Here is a 14,351-nt window from a genome sequence, read left to right on the forward strand (position 1 = left end):
ATTTTGCGTTGCATCCTTACGACCTACGGTTGCAACAATAAAACATGTTCTTGCTTAGTAATATATGTCCAGTCAACGTACTTAATTAGGTTAACAGCTTTACCATTTCTATATGAAGCTAAACTGGAATGCTATGTGAATTCTTCCCCTGTGTTAGTTCTGCACTGAGTCAAAATCCAGGCTAAACATGCAATGTTAACACAACCTCAGGTAAAATTATGCAGAGTTATACAAGCATGCCAGTGAGCCTTCCTCTCCCCCCAACGTTGCAACACTTACTGGGGCTCTTCCCTGTCGCCCTGGGATCTGACATTCTGCCAAAGAAAAGAAACACAAAGGAAATCAGTGAAGATAAGCAAGAAGGGAAGAATATTTCAGGGGAGTGGTGTAATTCTTTTTTTTTTTACTACTGGTTCTGTGGGTGTGGCTTGGTGGGCGTGGTAGGGAAAGGATACTGCAAAATCTCCATTTCCATCCCACTCCTGGGCGAAGGATACTGCAAAATCCCCATTCCCTCCCCACTCCTGGGGGAAGGCTATTGCAAAATCCCCCTTCCCTCCCCACTTTGGGACCAGCTGGAGGTGGTATTTGCCAGTTCTCCGAACTCCTCAAAATTTCCGCTACCGGTTCTCCAGAACCTGTCAGGACCTGCTGGATTTCACCTCTGATTTCAAGGGTAACAAAACTTGGTTGAGGAAGGAAGAGAAGGGAGGAAGGAAGGAAGGAAGGAAGGAAGGAAGGAAGGAAGGAAGGAAGGAAGGAAGGAAGGAAGGAAGGAAAGTACCTACCCAGGGTCCGATTTTTTGCATCTGAATTTTTTACCTGTAAAAGAGAAAAGGGGTAAAGTGAGACAGGAAGAAACAAGGCTCAGGTAATGCAATCAGGAAATCAAGAATGGGGACTATAAGTAGGGTGTGTGGACAGGGGCATCTGCATTCATATCTTCAGAATATTCAGGGAGGAAGGGACGGGCACCAGAAGACTTAGAATGCCGAAAGAAAAAAAAAGTGAGAAAAACATTTGTTTTCCCATTTGCACTATTTTCCTAAGAAACACAAAAGAAATGGACTCTGCGTTGCATCGAGCAAGGTTTTTGCATTTCAGTAATAAGTCTGCAAGCGGTACTCATGAACACACCCGTATGCAGGGGTGGGCTTCAAAAATGTTAGCAAGGGATTCTCTGCCTGGTTGCTGGGTGGGCGTGGGCATGGTGGGCATGGCCTAGTCAGCCTCCTATACCACAGCGTGTGTGGGGGGGATGTTTTTGCCATCCCTGGGCTCCTGAGGCTTTCCTCGAGCTTCCAGGAGGGCAAAAACGGCCTCCCCAGACTCCGGAGGCTCTCTGTAGGCTGGAAATGGGCCCGTTTCCAGCCTTACTGAACTTCTGGTAGGCCTGCACTTACCTGCAATCCAAAACCTCTGGTGGCTCAACAGACTAATGCAGTAGGTTATTAACAGCAGCTGCTTGCAATTACTGCAGGTTCAAGCCCCACCAGGCCCAAGGTTGTCTCAACCTTCCATCCTTTATAAGGTAGGTAAAATGAGGACCCAGATTGTTGGGGACTTTGTATATAATATACAAAGGGATGAAGACTATTGCTTGACATAGTGTAAGCCGCCCTGAGTCTTCGGAGAAGGGCGGGATTTAAATGAAAAAAAAAAAACGGGCTGCGTGGAGACTCCTGGGAGGGGAGGGAAGGGGCAGGCAGGGCCAGCCAGGAGTGGGATTTGGGGGGGTTCTCCGAACTGCACAGAATCTTAGCTAGAGGTTCTCCCGAACCCCTGCAAACCCCCAGCAGCCCACCCCTGGCCGTACGCACATACACAAAGTAGGATCTTTTCCCAAGGAGTCCAGGAGTTAGGAAAGAGAAGACGAAGTCAGGATGGGATTCCTAGAGACCAATTAAAATCAGATCCGAGCATGCAAAAAAGATGCAGGCATCAAAAAGAAAGCGACTCACTCAGTGCTATCAAGATTCCCAGCACAAACATGATGCAGGCCAGGACCATCCCCACCAAGCGCAATGTATCATAATCTGTAAGGGGAAATAGGGAGGTTCAAAAGTCAGGCGTTTGTGAGAAGATGACGAGAGAACATGTCGATTTTAAACGTGAACTTTTTTTCTATTAGGTATAACGCCAGGCAAAATTTGATAAACGAAATATCTCTTTAATATTGCATGTATTTTAAAGCTTTTTGGATTAAAATATGGTGGATTATGCAGAACATTTTGAAAAAGAAGATCAAGTTTGTTCCACAGTTCTTTTTATTAGGAATAATTCCAGATTGCACTGTTATAGAGACAAAACTGATTTTGAATTTAATAACTGCTGCAAGACTATTGATTGCACAATATTGGAAGAAAGAAGACTTACCTACAATTGGAGAATGGATTAGTAAAGTATCAAATTTAGCAGAAATGGCAAAAATTTCTGCCTACTTGAAAGACTGTACACAAGAAAAATATATTTTGGAATGGAGAAAGTGGATCGATTATATTCAAAATAAGTATCAGATTAAAAAATATCAATTAGTTTTTGAGTGAAGTTAGGAATTGCTATGTATTAGAGTTTAAGAAAGAAGGGAATTGATAGTGTGATGGTGTGATGGTGTGATGATAGTGTGATGGTGTGATGAAATGGAATATGTTTTATGTTATATTTTAGATTATGTTTGTTAGTTACAATACCCTGTATTCTGTTCTGGGAAGTCTTGGGGTGGGGGAAAGGGGGGGGAGGGGGAAGATTATAAATTGATTGATTGCCATTGTACAGGAATAATGGTAGAATTAAACAAGTTGGAATGGTGTAAAGTCGGGACTGCTCGGTAACCACTCCCGAAGGGAAAGGGTAAGGAAAGAGGAGTAAAGAAGGAAGAAAGTAGGTAGGCAGGTAGGTAGGTAGGAAAGAAGGAGGAGAAGAAAGGATAGGGGAGAAGAAGGAGGAGAAGATAGAGGGTTAGAAAGGATGGTAGTGAGAAGTGGGAAAGAGGAGGGGAAGTAGGAAAGCGAGGAGAAGGATGGTGGGGAAAGTCGAAGAAGGATGAGAAGGGTAGAAAGGATTAAGGGAGGGAGTGGCGGTCAAGCAGGCCTGATTGAGCATAATTTATTTATTTATTTATTTATTTTTCAAATTTATATACCGCCCTGTCTCCCTAAGGACTCAGGGCGGTTCACAGGCAGTTAAAATACATATAAATACAAATTAAAAAACAACAATTAAAAAACTTATTCTATTGCCGAATTTAAAAACAATATAAATAATAAAAAACCCCTTAAAACCAATAACTTTAAAATCTAATCCAGTCCCGCGCAGATGAATAAGTCGTTTAAGCTATGAAAGAAAGGTTGGGAGGTCGAGTTGAAGTCCTGGAGGAGTTCGTTCCAGAGGGTGGAGCCCCCACAGAAGGCCCTTCCTGGGTGTCGCCAGGCAGCACTGCCTAGCTGACGGCACCTGAGGAGTCCTCTCTGTGAGGCCTTAGCAGGTCGAAGGTATTTGGTAGCAGTAGGCGGTCCCGTAAATAGCCCGGCCCTATGCCATTTGAGTATAGGATCGATTGTTGGATAAGTGATTGTATTGTACACTGGTCAAATTGTGGGAATTATTATGGAAAATAAAAAATGTTGCCTGAAAAAAAAATTTGCATGTATTAAAAGCAGCAAGGATTATACTTGCACAATATTGGAAACACGAAGAAATACCACAAGACAAAGAGCTCATTAAGAAGATACTAGATTGTGCAGAAAAGGGCAGACTTGCATTAAAGATTGAACAGAAAGAAGATACAGAATATTGCTTGACATAGTGTAAGCCGCCCTGAGTCTTCGGAGAAGGGCGGGATTTAAATGAAAAAAAAAAAACGGGCTGCGTGGAGACTCCTGGGAGGGGAGGGAAGGGGCAGGCAGGGCCAGCCAGGAGTGGAATTTGGGGGGGTTATCCGAACTGCACAGAATCTTAGCTAGAGGTTCTCCCGAACCCCTGCAAACCCCCAGCAGCCCACCCCTGGCCGTACGCACATACACAAAGTAGGATCTTTTCCCAAGGAGTCCAGGAGTTAGGAAAGAGAAGACGAAGTCGGGATGGGATTCCTAGAGGCCAATTAAAATCAGATCCGAGCATGCAAAAAAGATGCAGGCATCAAAAAGAAAGCGACTCACTCAGTGCTATCAAGATTCCCAGCACAAACATGATGCAGGCCAGGACCATCCCCACCAAGCGCAATGTATCATAATCTGTAAGGGGAAATAGGGAGGTTCAAAAGTCAGGCGTTTGTGAGAAGATGACGAGAGAACATGTCGATTTTAAACGTGAATTTTTTTTCTATTAGGTATAACGCCAGGCAAAATTTGATAAACGAAATATCTCTTTAATATTGCATGTATTTTAAAGCTTTTTGGATTAAAATATGGTGGATTATGCAGAACATTTTGAAAAAGAAGATCAAGTTTGTTCCACAGTTCTTTTTATTAGGAATAATTCCAGATTGCACTGTTATAGAGGCAAAACTGATTTCGAATTTAATAACTGCTGCAAGACTATTGATTGCACAATATTGGAAGAAAGAAGACTTACCTACAATTGGAGAATGGATTAGTAAAGTATCAAATTTAGCAGAAATGGCAAAAATTTCTGCCTACTTGAAAGACTGTACACAAGAAAAATATATTTTGGAATGGAGAAAGTGGATTGATTATATTCAAAATAAGTATCAGATTAAAAAATATCAATTAGTTTTTGAGTGAAGTTAGGAATTGCTATGTATTAGAGTTTAAGAAAGAAGGGAATTGATAGTGTGATGGTGTGATGGTGTGAAATGGAATATGTTTTATGTTATATTTTAGATTATGTTCATTAGTTACAATACCCTGTATTCTGTTCTGGGAAGTCTCGGGGAAATGGGGGGAGGGAAGATTATAAATTGATTGATTGCCATTGTACAGGAATAATGGTAGAATTAAACAAGTTGAATGGTGTAAAGTCGGGACTGCTCGGTAACCACTCCGAAGGAAAGGGTAAGGAAAGAGGAGTAAAGAAGGAAGAAAGTAGGTAGGCAGGTAGGTAGGTAGGAAAGAAGGAGGAGAAGAAAGGATAGGGAGAAGAAGGAGGAGAAGATAGAGGGTTAGAAAGGATGGTAGTGAGAAGTGGGAAAGAGGAAGGGAAGTAGGAAAGCGAGGAGAAGGATGGTGGGGAAAGTCGAAGAAGGATGAGAAGGGTAGAAAGGATTAAGGGAGGGAGTGGCGGTCAAGCAGGCCTGATTGAGCATAATTTGAGTATAGGATCGATAGTTGGATAAGTGATTGTATTGTACACTGGTCAAATTGTGGGAATTATTATGGAAAATAAAAAATGTTGCCTGAAAAAAAAATTTGCATGTATTAAAAGCAGCAAGGATTATACTTGCACAATATTGGAAACACGAAGAAATACCACAAGACAAAGAGCTCATTAAGAAGATACTAGATTGTGCAGAAAAGGGCAGACTTGCATTAAAGATTGAACAGAAAGAAGATACAGAATATTATCAAACGTGGAACTTATTCTACCAGTGGTTGGAAAAAAAGGGGTAGAGAATAAGAATGTAATCTGTACCAGTGGTGGGTTTCAAAATGTTTTACTATCGGTTCTCTGGGTGTGGCTTGGTGGGCGTGGCATGGCTTGGTGGGCGTGGCATGGGAAGGTTACTATAAAATCTCCATTCCCACCCGACTCCCAGGGAAGGTTACTGCAAAATCCCCATTTCCTCCCGATCAGCTGGGACTTGGGAGGCAGAGACTAGATGGGGGCAGGGCCAATCAGAATTTTTACTACCGGTTCTCCGAACTACTCAAAATTTCCGCTACCGATTCTCCAGAACTGGTCAGAACCTGCTGAAACCACACTCTGATCTCTACTGCTAAGCAAATAAAATAACCCAGACAACACAATGTTTATTATGCACTAACAAAATGTAAACAATAGAAAATCAATAAAACTTTAAAAAAAGTCAGATGTTTGTGACCATTCCAGCATATTCCTATCAGGAACATGGATTGCCCATCCATCGCCTCAAGCCATTCCCCCCTTTTTTTTTTTTTTGATTTCTTGAAGAAAGAAACTCCAAACCTCCTTCCACCCATGTGGACCATTATCTGCAACTTTTCAATTAACACCACTCACCATAACTGAAGGGGTCGACGGGCTCGCTGGTCTCTGAGGAGTAAAGAGAGCATAGAGTCAAAATACAGTGATCAGGCAAAGCCACTAAATATTTTATTTCAATAACTTTGTTTTGGTTGAGTATTGATTGGGTGAAGTCATTCCTTTATACTTTGCGACAAGCTTTGGCTTAAATGCCATTCTTCTGGGTTCATTCGCCTGCTTTGCATGGATAGTGCCATACCATCGGTTAGTAGCTAGGTGGCGGTAGAGTTAACCATATCTGGTTGGATTCTTCGTTTCTCATATCTCTTCAGTTTTCTGGATTCCCAGAAGTAAACAAAGCACATAATCTACCTGTCAACAGATCCAAATCGCAGCTCTGCCCTTAGGGCAACACTATTGCAATATTTAACCTCATTCATCCTTCAATCCATTTGTCTATCAGCAATGCTCCATTACTCTCTCAAGTGGAGAATTTGGCTAATCTCTACACAAAAGAAACGAGCAAACACAATACGACGGGCCAAAAGCAGCCATTTCCCCAAAACTAGTGAGGAAATCAACACTAGATATTCGGTAGTCTTAAATAATTTATTTATTTATTTTTATTTATTTATTTTGTCACAATATCATACAAAAAGATTATATAGTATATAACCATATAAACATATATAGGAAGAAGAAAAGAAAAACAATAGGACAGGAACAGTAGGCACGTTTGTGCGCTTATGCACGCCCCTTATGGTCCTCTTAGGAATGGGGTGAGGTCAATAGTAGAAAGTTTTTGGTTAAAGCTTTTAGGATTATGGGAAGAGACCACAGAGTCAGGTAAAGTATTCCAAGCACTGATGATTCTGTTGCAGAAGTCATATTTTCTGCAATCTAGATTAAAGCGGTTAACATTAAGTTTAAATCTATTGGTTGCCCTTGTATTATTGCAATTAAAGCTGAAGTAGTCTTTGACAGGAAGGACATTACAATAGATGATTCTGTGAGTTAAACTTAGGTCTTGTCGAAGGCGACGGAGTTCCAAGTTTTCTAAGCCTAGGATTTCAAGTCTGGTGGGATAAGGTATTTTGTTGTTTTCAGAGGAATGGAGAACTCTTCTTGTAAAATATTTCTGGACACGTTCAATTGTATTGATGTCAGAGATGTGGTGAGGGTTCCAAACAGGTGAGCTGTATTCTAGAATTGGTCTAGCAAATGTTTTATATGCTCTGGTTAGTAGTGTGGTGTTTTTGGAAAAGAAGCTACGCAAAATTAGGTTTACAACTCTTAGAGCTTTTTTTGCTATGTAGTTGCAGTGGGCTTTGGCACTTAGATCATTTGACATGAAAACTCCAAGGTCTTTAACGGGATGGGGGTCGTCTGTAAGGTAATGTCCATCTAGTATGTACTTAGTTTTTGGGTTCTTTTTTCCTATATGTAAGACTGAGCATTTGCTGGTTGAAATTTGGAGCTGCCAATTTTTAGACCAAGCGGTTAGATGGTCAAGGTCGTTTTGAATGATAGAAGTGTTGTCTGTGGTGTTAAATAGTTTGACATCGTCAGCAAAGAGAACACAATTACTTGAGATATGGTCACAAAGATCATTAATGTATAGTATAAAGAGTGTTGGTCCAAGGACGCTGCCTTGAGGAACGCCACTCTTGACAGGAACAGGATTTGATAAAGCATTGCCAATTTTGACCACTTGTTGTCTGTTAGACAGAAAAGCAGATATCCATTTGTGGAGGGGTCCTGAGATGCCATAGGACGTTAGTTTAAGGAGAAGTTTATCATGCCGTTTGATAAATAAATAAATAAATACATTTCTAAAAATGATACATAAAACAATGCAACAAATTCTTTTAACACTTCTGCCTTGCACCTTAGGTTAGTTCCATTTGATCAAAGGAGCTAAACGAGATTTCGCAGTGAAGCCTCTGAGCTGGATCAACAGTATTGTTGAGTTTAGGAAGCTCAAGGGCTAAATCGCTGACTGCGGTTGTCAAAAACCAGCAGTAAGTTTTCTCACCACACAACAAAGTGGGAACATAAAAGGCCAAACTCTTAAGTCCTAAAATAGGTTTAACCCCATGTGTGTGTGAGATGTGTGTGTCACTGTGTCTTGAGTCGGGCAGTTCATATAAATTTGTGTAATAAATAAATAAAGGCAGGGTTGCTTGCTGCAGTTCTCCATTCTCCCCAGAATATTAAGCCTATTCCAGTGGTGAAATCCAAATTTTTTAACTACCACTTGTGTGGGCATGGCTTGGTGGGCGTGGTGTGGCTTGGTTGGAGTGGCAGGGGAAGGATACTGCAAAATCCCCACTCCCTCCCCACTCCAGGGGAAAGGATAGTGCAAAATTCCCATTCCCACCCCGCTCCAGGGGAAGGATACTGCAAAATCTCCATTCCCACCCCGCTCCAGGGGAAGGATACTGCAGACTCTCCATTCCCATCCCGCTCCAGGGGAAGGATACTGCAAAATCCCCACTCCTACCCCGCCCCAGGGGAAAGTTACTGCAAAATCCCCATTCCCACCCCATTTTGGGGCCAGCCTGAGGTAGTATTTGCCGGTTCTCCGAACTACTCAAAATTTCTGCTGCCGGTTCTGCTGGATTTCACCCCTGGCCTATTCAATGAACAAGTTCATATAACGATTTTGACAAATTCACTAAATTGGCCCCTCTGCTACATTCATGCTGATGATTGAAGCTAATTAAGAACACCAGGCTAGTACTGTAAAATCTTCCCAAGGTTCAAATTAATCAAGATTTGCAAGCCATGCACATCAATCCTAGGTTTTCGACCGACCTTTTGAAGCCCAGGTATGTTGGTTATTATTATTATTATTATTATTTATTAGATTTTTATACCGCCCTTCTCCCGAAGGACTCAGGGCGGTGTACAGCCAAGGATAAAACTCAATATATATACAATTAAAACCAGAATTTAAAACAAAGCAAATTACAAAAAAGGCCGACATTAAAATTTAAAAATTTAAAACCCCAAAACAATAAAAAACCCAATTTAAAATAGTAAAAACTATTATGCCAGTTCCGCTTGAATAAATAAGTGTGTTTTTAGCTCACGGCGAAAGGTCCGAAGATCAGGCACTTGGCGTAAGCCAGGGGGAAGTTCGTTCCAGAGCGTCGGAGCTCCAACAGAGAAGGCCCTACTCCTGGGGGCCGCCAGCCGACACTGTTTGGCGGACGGCACCCTGAGAAGACCCTCTCTGTGTGAGCGTACGGGTCGGTGGGAGGCATAAGGTAACAGCAGGCGGTCTCGTAAGTACCCGGGTCCTAAGCCATGGAGCGCTTTAAAGGTAGTAACCAAAATCTTGAAGCGCACCCGAAAGACCACAGGAAGCCAGTGCAGACTGCGCAGCAGTGGTGTTACGTGGGAGCCACGAGTGGCTCCCGTTAGTACTCGCGCAGCTGCGAGTAGTAACGGTTATCCATCCAAATAAGAACTACTGTACAATGTTTAAAAATTAAGTTCTCTAATTTCAGCAGGGTGGATTCACATATTAACATTAAACTGGCTGGGGAATTCAAGGAGCTGAAGTCGACACATCTTCAAGTGGCCAAGGTTGAAAAATATTGCTTTAAGCTCCAAGCTTACATTAGGAAAACACAGTATTGCTATTCTCTATTTTAATAGTTGTTGTTGCATCCATACAAGGATCCAGTCAATATCTAGTCAAAAGATACATTATCATCATCTTCCTTTAACAATCCCATAATCCCTTGCGGGGTGGAATCTGGGTTGTTCTTGCCTTCTGGCAGCTCTTCGCATGTGTGCACTAGGAACAGGCTCCTCCTCTTCCTCTGCCTCTCTGCTGTCCACCTCTGGAGGCTCCGGTGTCTGCACATCGCTCCCAGATGGCCCTGGCCCCATCTCTGCCTCTGACGCAGAACCCTCATCCGGGCTTTCCTGTGATTTCAGGACTGACCCATTGTCCTCCCCAGCCTCCTCACTGTCCGACCACAATACCCAGCTAGCTTCATGCTTAACGCAGGACTAGAATTCAGAGTTTCCTAGTTTCTAGTTTGGTGCCTTAACCATTAATCTCAAACTGGCTCACAATAGATTTTGAAAGATACATGGTGGCACAGGGGTAAGAATGCAATATCACAGGCTAACTCTGCCCACAGCCAGGAGTTTGATCCTGATGATGAGTTCACTCAGGCTTCTGTCCTTCCGAGGTCAGTAAAATGATGACCCAGATTATTGGGGGCAATAAACTTACTTTGTAAATCGCTTAGAGAGTGCTGTAAAGCACAATGGAGTGGCATAAAAATCTAAGTGCTATTACTATTTAACTAAGTCAGTTAAAAATCTAGTGGCTGTTGGTAAGCCTAGATAGTTTTCATTTATTGAAGGTTGTTTTTCCCCCCCTTAGTTTGATCTTAAAAAGTCATTTGCACTAGCTGGATGAGGCCAGCCAATAAAATCCTCTTTTGGAAATCTGCAATGAAGTTAGAAACAGTTGGCCAACATCCTACAGAAATGGGACTTTTGAGAAAACGTTGCACTGCAGAATATTTCTGCTTAACTCTAGACATTCCACTTCCGTCATCTTTATCCATGAGAATTTCTGCAGTTTTAACCCTATTTGCGCTATGCAATCGAAGAACAAAATCTTCCTTTTGAATTGCTGGGGGTGAGCAATGGGGGGGGAAGGGAGGGGGCACCATTTACATAGAAATCCCCCTCCTTAAGGTTCTCCCAAGATGGCCGTCTTTGCATGAACACTGCCAGCCTGGCTTCCAAGGACTGGCATCTGAAAACCCAATTAGGACATCGTGGAACTGAACTTAAAACAGGAACAGAATTAAATTGGAAGGTCTTTGAGCTTTGATAGAAGCAGTACAGGCAGTCCTGGATTTAAAACCGTTGGTTGACTGAAATATCCAGCTACAGCTGTTGCTACTGATGGGGATGCCGATGCTAAGAAGCAGAGGTGGATTTTACTTACCTTTGCTACCGGTTCGCATTGTGCCTGCATGCGCAGAAGAGTTTTGATGATATTTGGGTCAGTGGGCGGAGCCTCCCCCCCGCTCGGTTTTACTACCTGTTCTATAGAACCGATCTGAACCGGGGACAACCCACCACTGCTAAGAAGACCTTTTCGTTTCTAAACATATTATCATTTGAACATACAAATCTGCGGCTATCAGTTTGGAACTGGGAGCGGCATGCTCGCTCGCACGTGGCCCTTCTGCACATGTGCAGAACAGTGGTGGGTTTCAAAGATTTTTAATACCGGTTCTGTCGGTGTGGCTTGGTGGGCGTGGCATGGCTTGGTGGGCATGGCAGGGGAAGGATACTGTAAAATCTCCATTCCCTCCCTGCTCCAGAGGAAGGATACTGTAAAATCCCCATTCCCTCCCCACTCCAGGGGAAGGTTACTGCAAAATCCCCATTTCCTCCCGATCAGCTGGGACTCGGGAGGCAGAGAATAGATGAGGGCGGGGCCAGTCAGAATTTTTACTGCCAGTTCTCCAAACTACTCAAAATTTCCACTACCGGTTCTTCAGAACTGGTCAGAACCTGTGGAAACCCACCTCTGGTGCAGAACCTTTTGCACATGCGCAGAGCATCCGTGATAATGTCCGGACGGGTGGACGGAGCCTCCTGCTGCCGCAACTACCAGTTCACCCGAACCAGGGTGAACTGGTAGAAACCCACCACCGATAAAAATGCTACCTAGTAGGAGGTAGGAAAGAGGAGAAGAGGAAGGAAGAGGGGTAGAAGAGGGAGAAGGAAGGTGTAGGGTGGAGGGAGGAGAGGATGTAGATAAGAGAAGGAGAGGAAGGTCTGGAAAGTAAAAGAAGGTAGAAGAGGGAAGAGTGTTAAAAAGGGGGGTGGTGACTGGGCAAGCCCGACTAATTGTATATAATTGTACATTGGATGAGCTGTTTGATATGATTGTAAAAATAAAACTTTTTTACGGAAAAAAAAATGCTACCTATTTTTCACAACAAGAAAGAAAAAAAGTTAATGGTTTGGCCATTTGACACCCCCTTAATGGTATTGGTCCTCTAATATCCCTCCCTCCCCCATCTAAATGTAGGACCAAGCAGGAGTATCTGGGAGGGAGGGGAGAGAGTCTAGATCAGGGGTGTCAAACTCGATTTCATTGAGGGCCGCATCAGGGTTGTGTTTGACCTTGGGGAGCCAGATAGCCGTGGCCAGGGTGGCCATGGCCAGCTTCACATCACTTGTGTCAAGGGACACCTGTGGTGGCCCGGGCGGGGCTGGGAGGAATCCTCCAGCAGCCCTCTCACAGAAAAAACGGAGCCAGGGAGGGCTGCTCTGCATGTTGGCAGAGACACTGCGGGCTGGTCCTTTGCTATTTCTAGGGCAGCCCCATGGGCCAAATCTAAGCACCTTGTGGGCCAGATCCGGCCCGCGGGCCTGCAGTTTGACACCCATGGTCTAGATCAGAGTTCTCCAGCTAAGCTGGCTGAGGAACTCTGAGAGTTGAAGCCCACAAATTTGCCAAGGTTGGGGACCCCTGGTCTAGATACCAGCCATAATAATGTGGCAGCATTCACATGGGACATTTAACCTGCACTGACTTAAACTGTAACCAACCAGAGAAAAGGGCAGTTAATAGAGGTTCTGATACAGTGTAGAACCAAAAGGAAGAGGAGAATTATTATTTTTTCCATGTACAAGAGCCAAAGGTTTCAACTTCTTCGCCATGAGAGAAAAGGAAAGGAGGAAACTAGACATCTGGCACAGGAGAACCTGCCCAGGAATGTTTATTGAACTTTTTTGCCTGGCATCTGTGCCCAGAAGCAGCAATGGAAAGAAAACAGAAACTAGGACATTGACATGGGTGAGGGTGTGGGTGTGTATCAGCGGTGAAATCCGGCCGGATCTATCCGACTTGAACGAACCGGTAGGGCCGGCAGCGATAGGCCCCGCCCACCTGCCGGGATGTCCCATTTTTGACCCTCTGCGCATGCACAGAAGGCTCTACGCAGGCACAGCAGAGGCACACGGGCTCACATTTCCAAACTGGTAGCGAAGGTAAGCGCACTTCACCGCTGGTGTGTACGTGTGTGACCAAACGCTCATTGCTACGTCATGCTGCAGATTCCACCCCTTATGCACTTGTGTATGACATTGCAAACTCCAAAGGGCTGAGCATGTGCCACAACGTCATTAACACCCCTTTCAGTTTCTTTACTTTATCGTAGCTAGCTGCAAGTTACTGCATCATCGGTTAAGCCATAGTCTGTATGTCTAAATGACCTACAATGGGCTGGATTCCCATCGCACTGACTGGATTCAGATAACATGCTTAACCCTAAATCGAGGTTAACCAGCAACAACTGGGTCACTGTAACATGTTATAACGAACTATATAAATATGAACCAAATAAAGAAATTACATTCATTTATTATTTATTACGAACATTTATGCACGGGGAATCTCTCCTAATTTAATCCTCCATGCAATCCTGCAAGTACACTGAGCTGGAAGCGTCTCACACTACAAAAATCTCCTTTTGGTGCCCTTTTCACCCAAATCAGCCTCCCACAATCTTTATGTAATGCACTTCAAAGCAACCAAGCTGAAGAAAGGAAGCTGGAGGTTTCTATAAATATTTCTAATCTAAAAGTCATATTTTGATATCTGTATCTGTTGGGGGATATAACATAGTGACTTGCACCCTCACTGTGCAATTAACCTACTTTTTGAATTAACTCATTTTCTGAAGTTACACCATAAAGTGAATCCTATGCTAGCCCCCTCCTCCTCTCCCTGTTCTCCCACTTCTAACTACCCAAACATAGCTTGGTATGTCCATGCAGCTACTAACTAGGTCTTCAGCTGTCCTCACTTGGTGGGTTGCACAGACATGGTATCTTTCAGCCATCTGTAAACTTCCTTGTTTGGACAGCTTGTTTTCTACATGTTTTTAAGAAGATGTTGGATAACCATTTGTCTGAAGTGATATAGGGAAAGTCAGGACGATTTTCTTCCTTGGCTGAATGTCCTCCCAATGGGAAAGGGAAAAGCACCAGAAGGCAGGACATGAAGCAACGGGTGGAAACTAATCAAGGAGGGAATCAACCTAGAACCAAGGAGAAATTTCCTGACAGTTAGAACAATTAAGCAGTGGAAGAATTTGCCTCCAGAAGTTGTAAATGCTCCAACACTGAAAGTTTTTAAGAAGAGATTGGATAACCATTTGTCTGAAATGGTG

The 14,351-nt window shown here is 43.4% G+C and overlaps 1 long non-coding RNA gene across 1 annotated transcript in view; it reads right to left on the reverse strand.

Annotated features, from left to right (window-relative positions):
• Positions 1-286: 286 nt before the first annotated feature.
• Positions 287-14,351, reverse strand: part of LOC131204842 (uncharacterized) — a 33,813-nt gene continuing 19,748 nt past the window's right edge. The window contains exons 2-5 of the long non-coding RNA XR_009156648.1: positions 6,157-6,189; positions 4,158-4,232; positions 789-822; positions 287-314 (exon numbers count right to left, since the gene is read on the reverse strand). This is a non-coding gene — a long non-coding RNA (uncharacterized LOC131204842). The remainder of the gene's footprint in view (positions 315-788; positions 823-4,157; positions 4,233-6,156; positions 6,190-14,351) is intronic.

The sequence above is a fragment of the Ahaetulla prasina genome, chromosome 10, assembly GCF_028640845.1.
Source record: "Ahaetulla prasina isolate Xishuangbanna chromosome 10, ASM2864084v1, whole genome shotgun sequence".
Classification (NCBI taxonomy): Eukaryota; Metazoa; Chordata; class Lepidosauria; order Squamata; family Colubridae; genus Ahaetulla; species Ahaetulla prasina.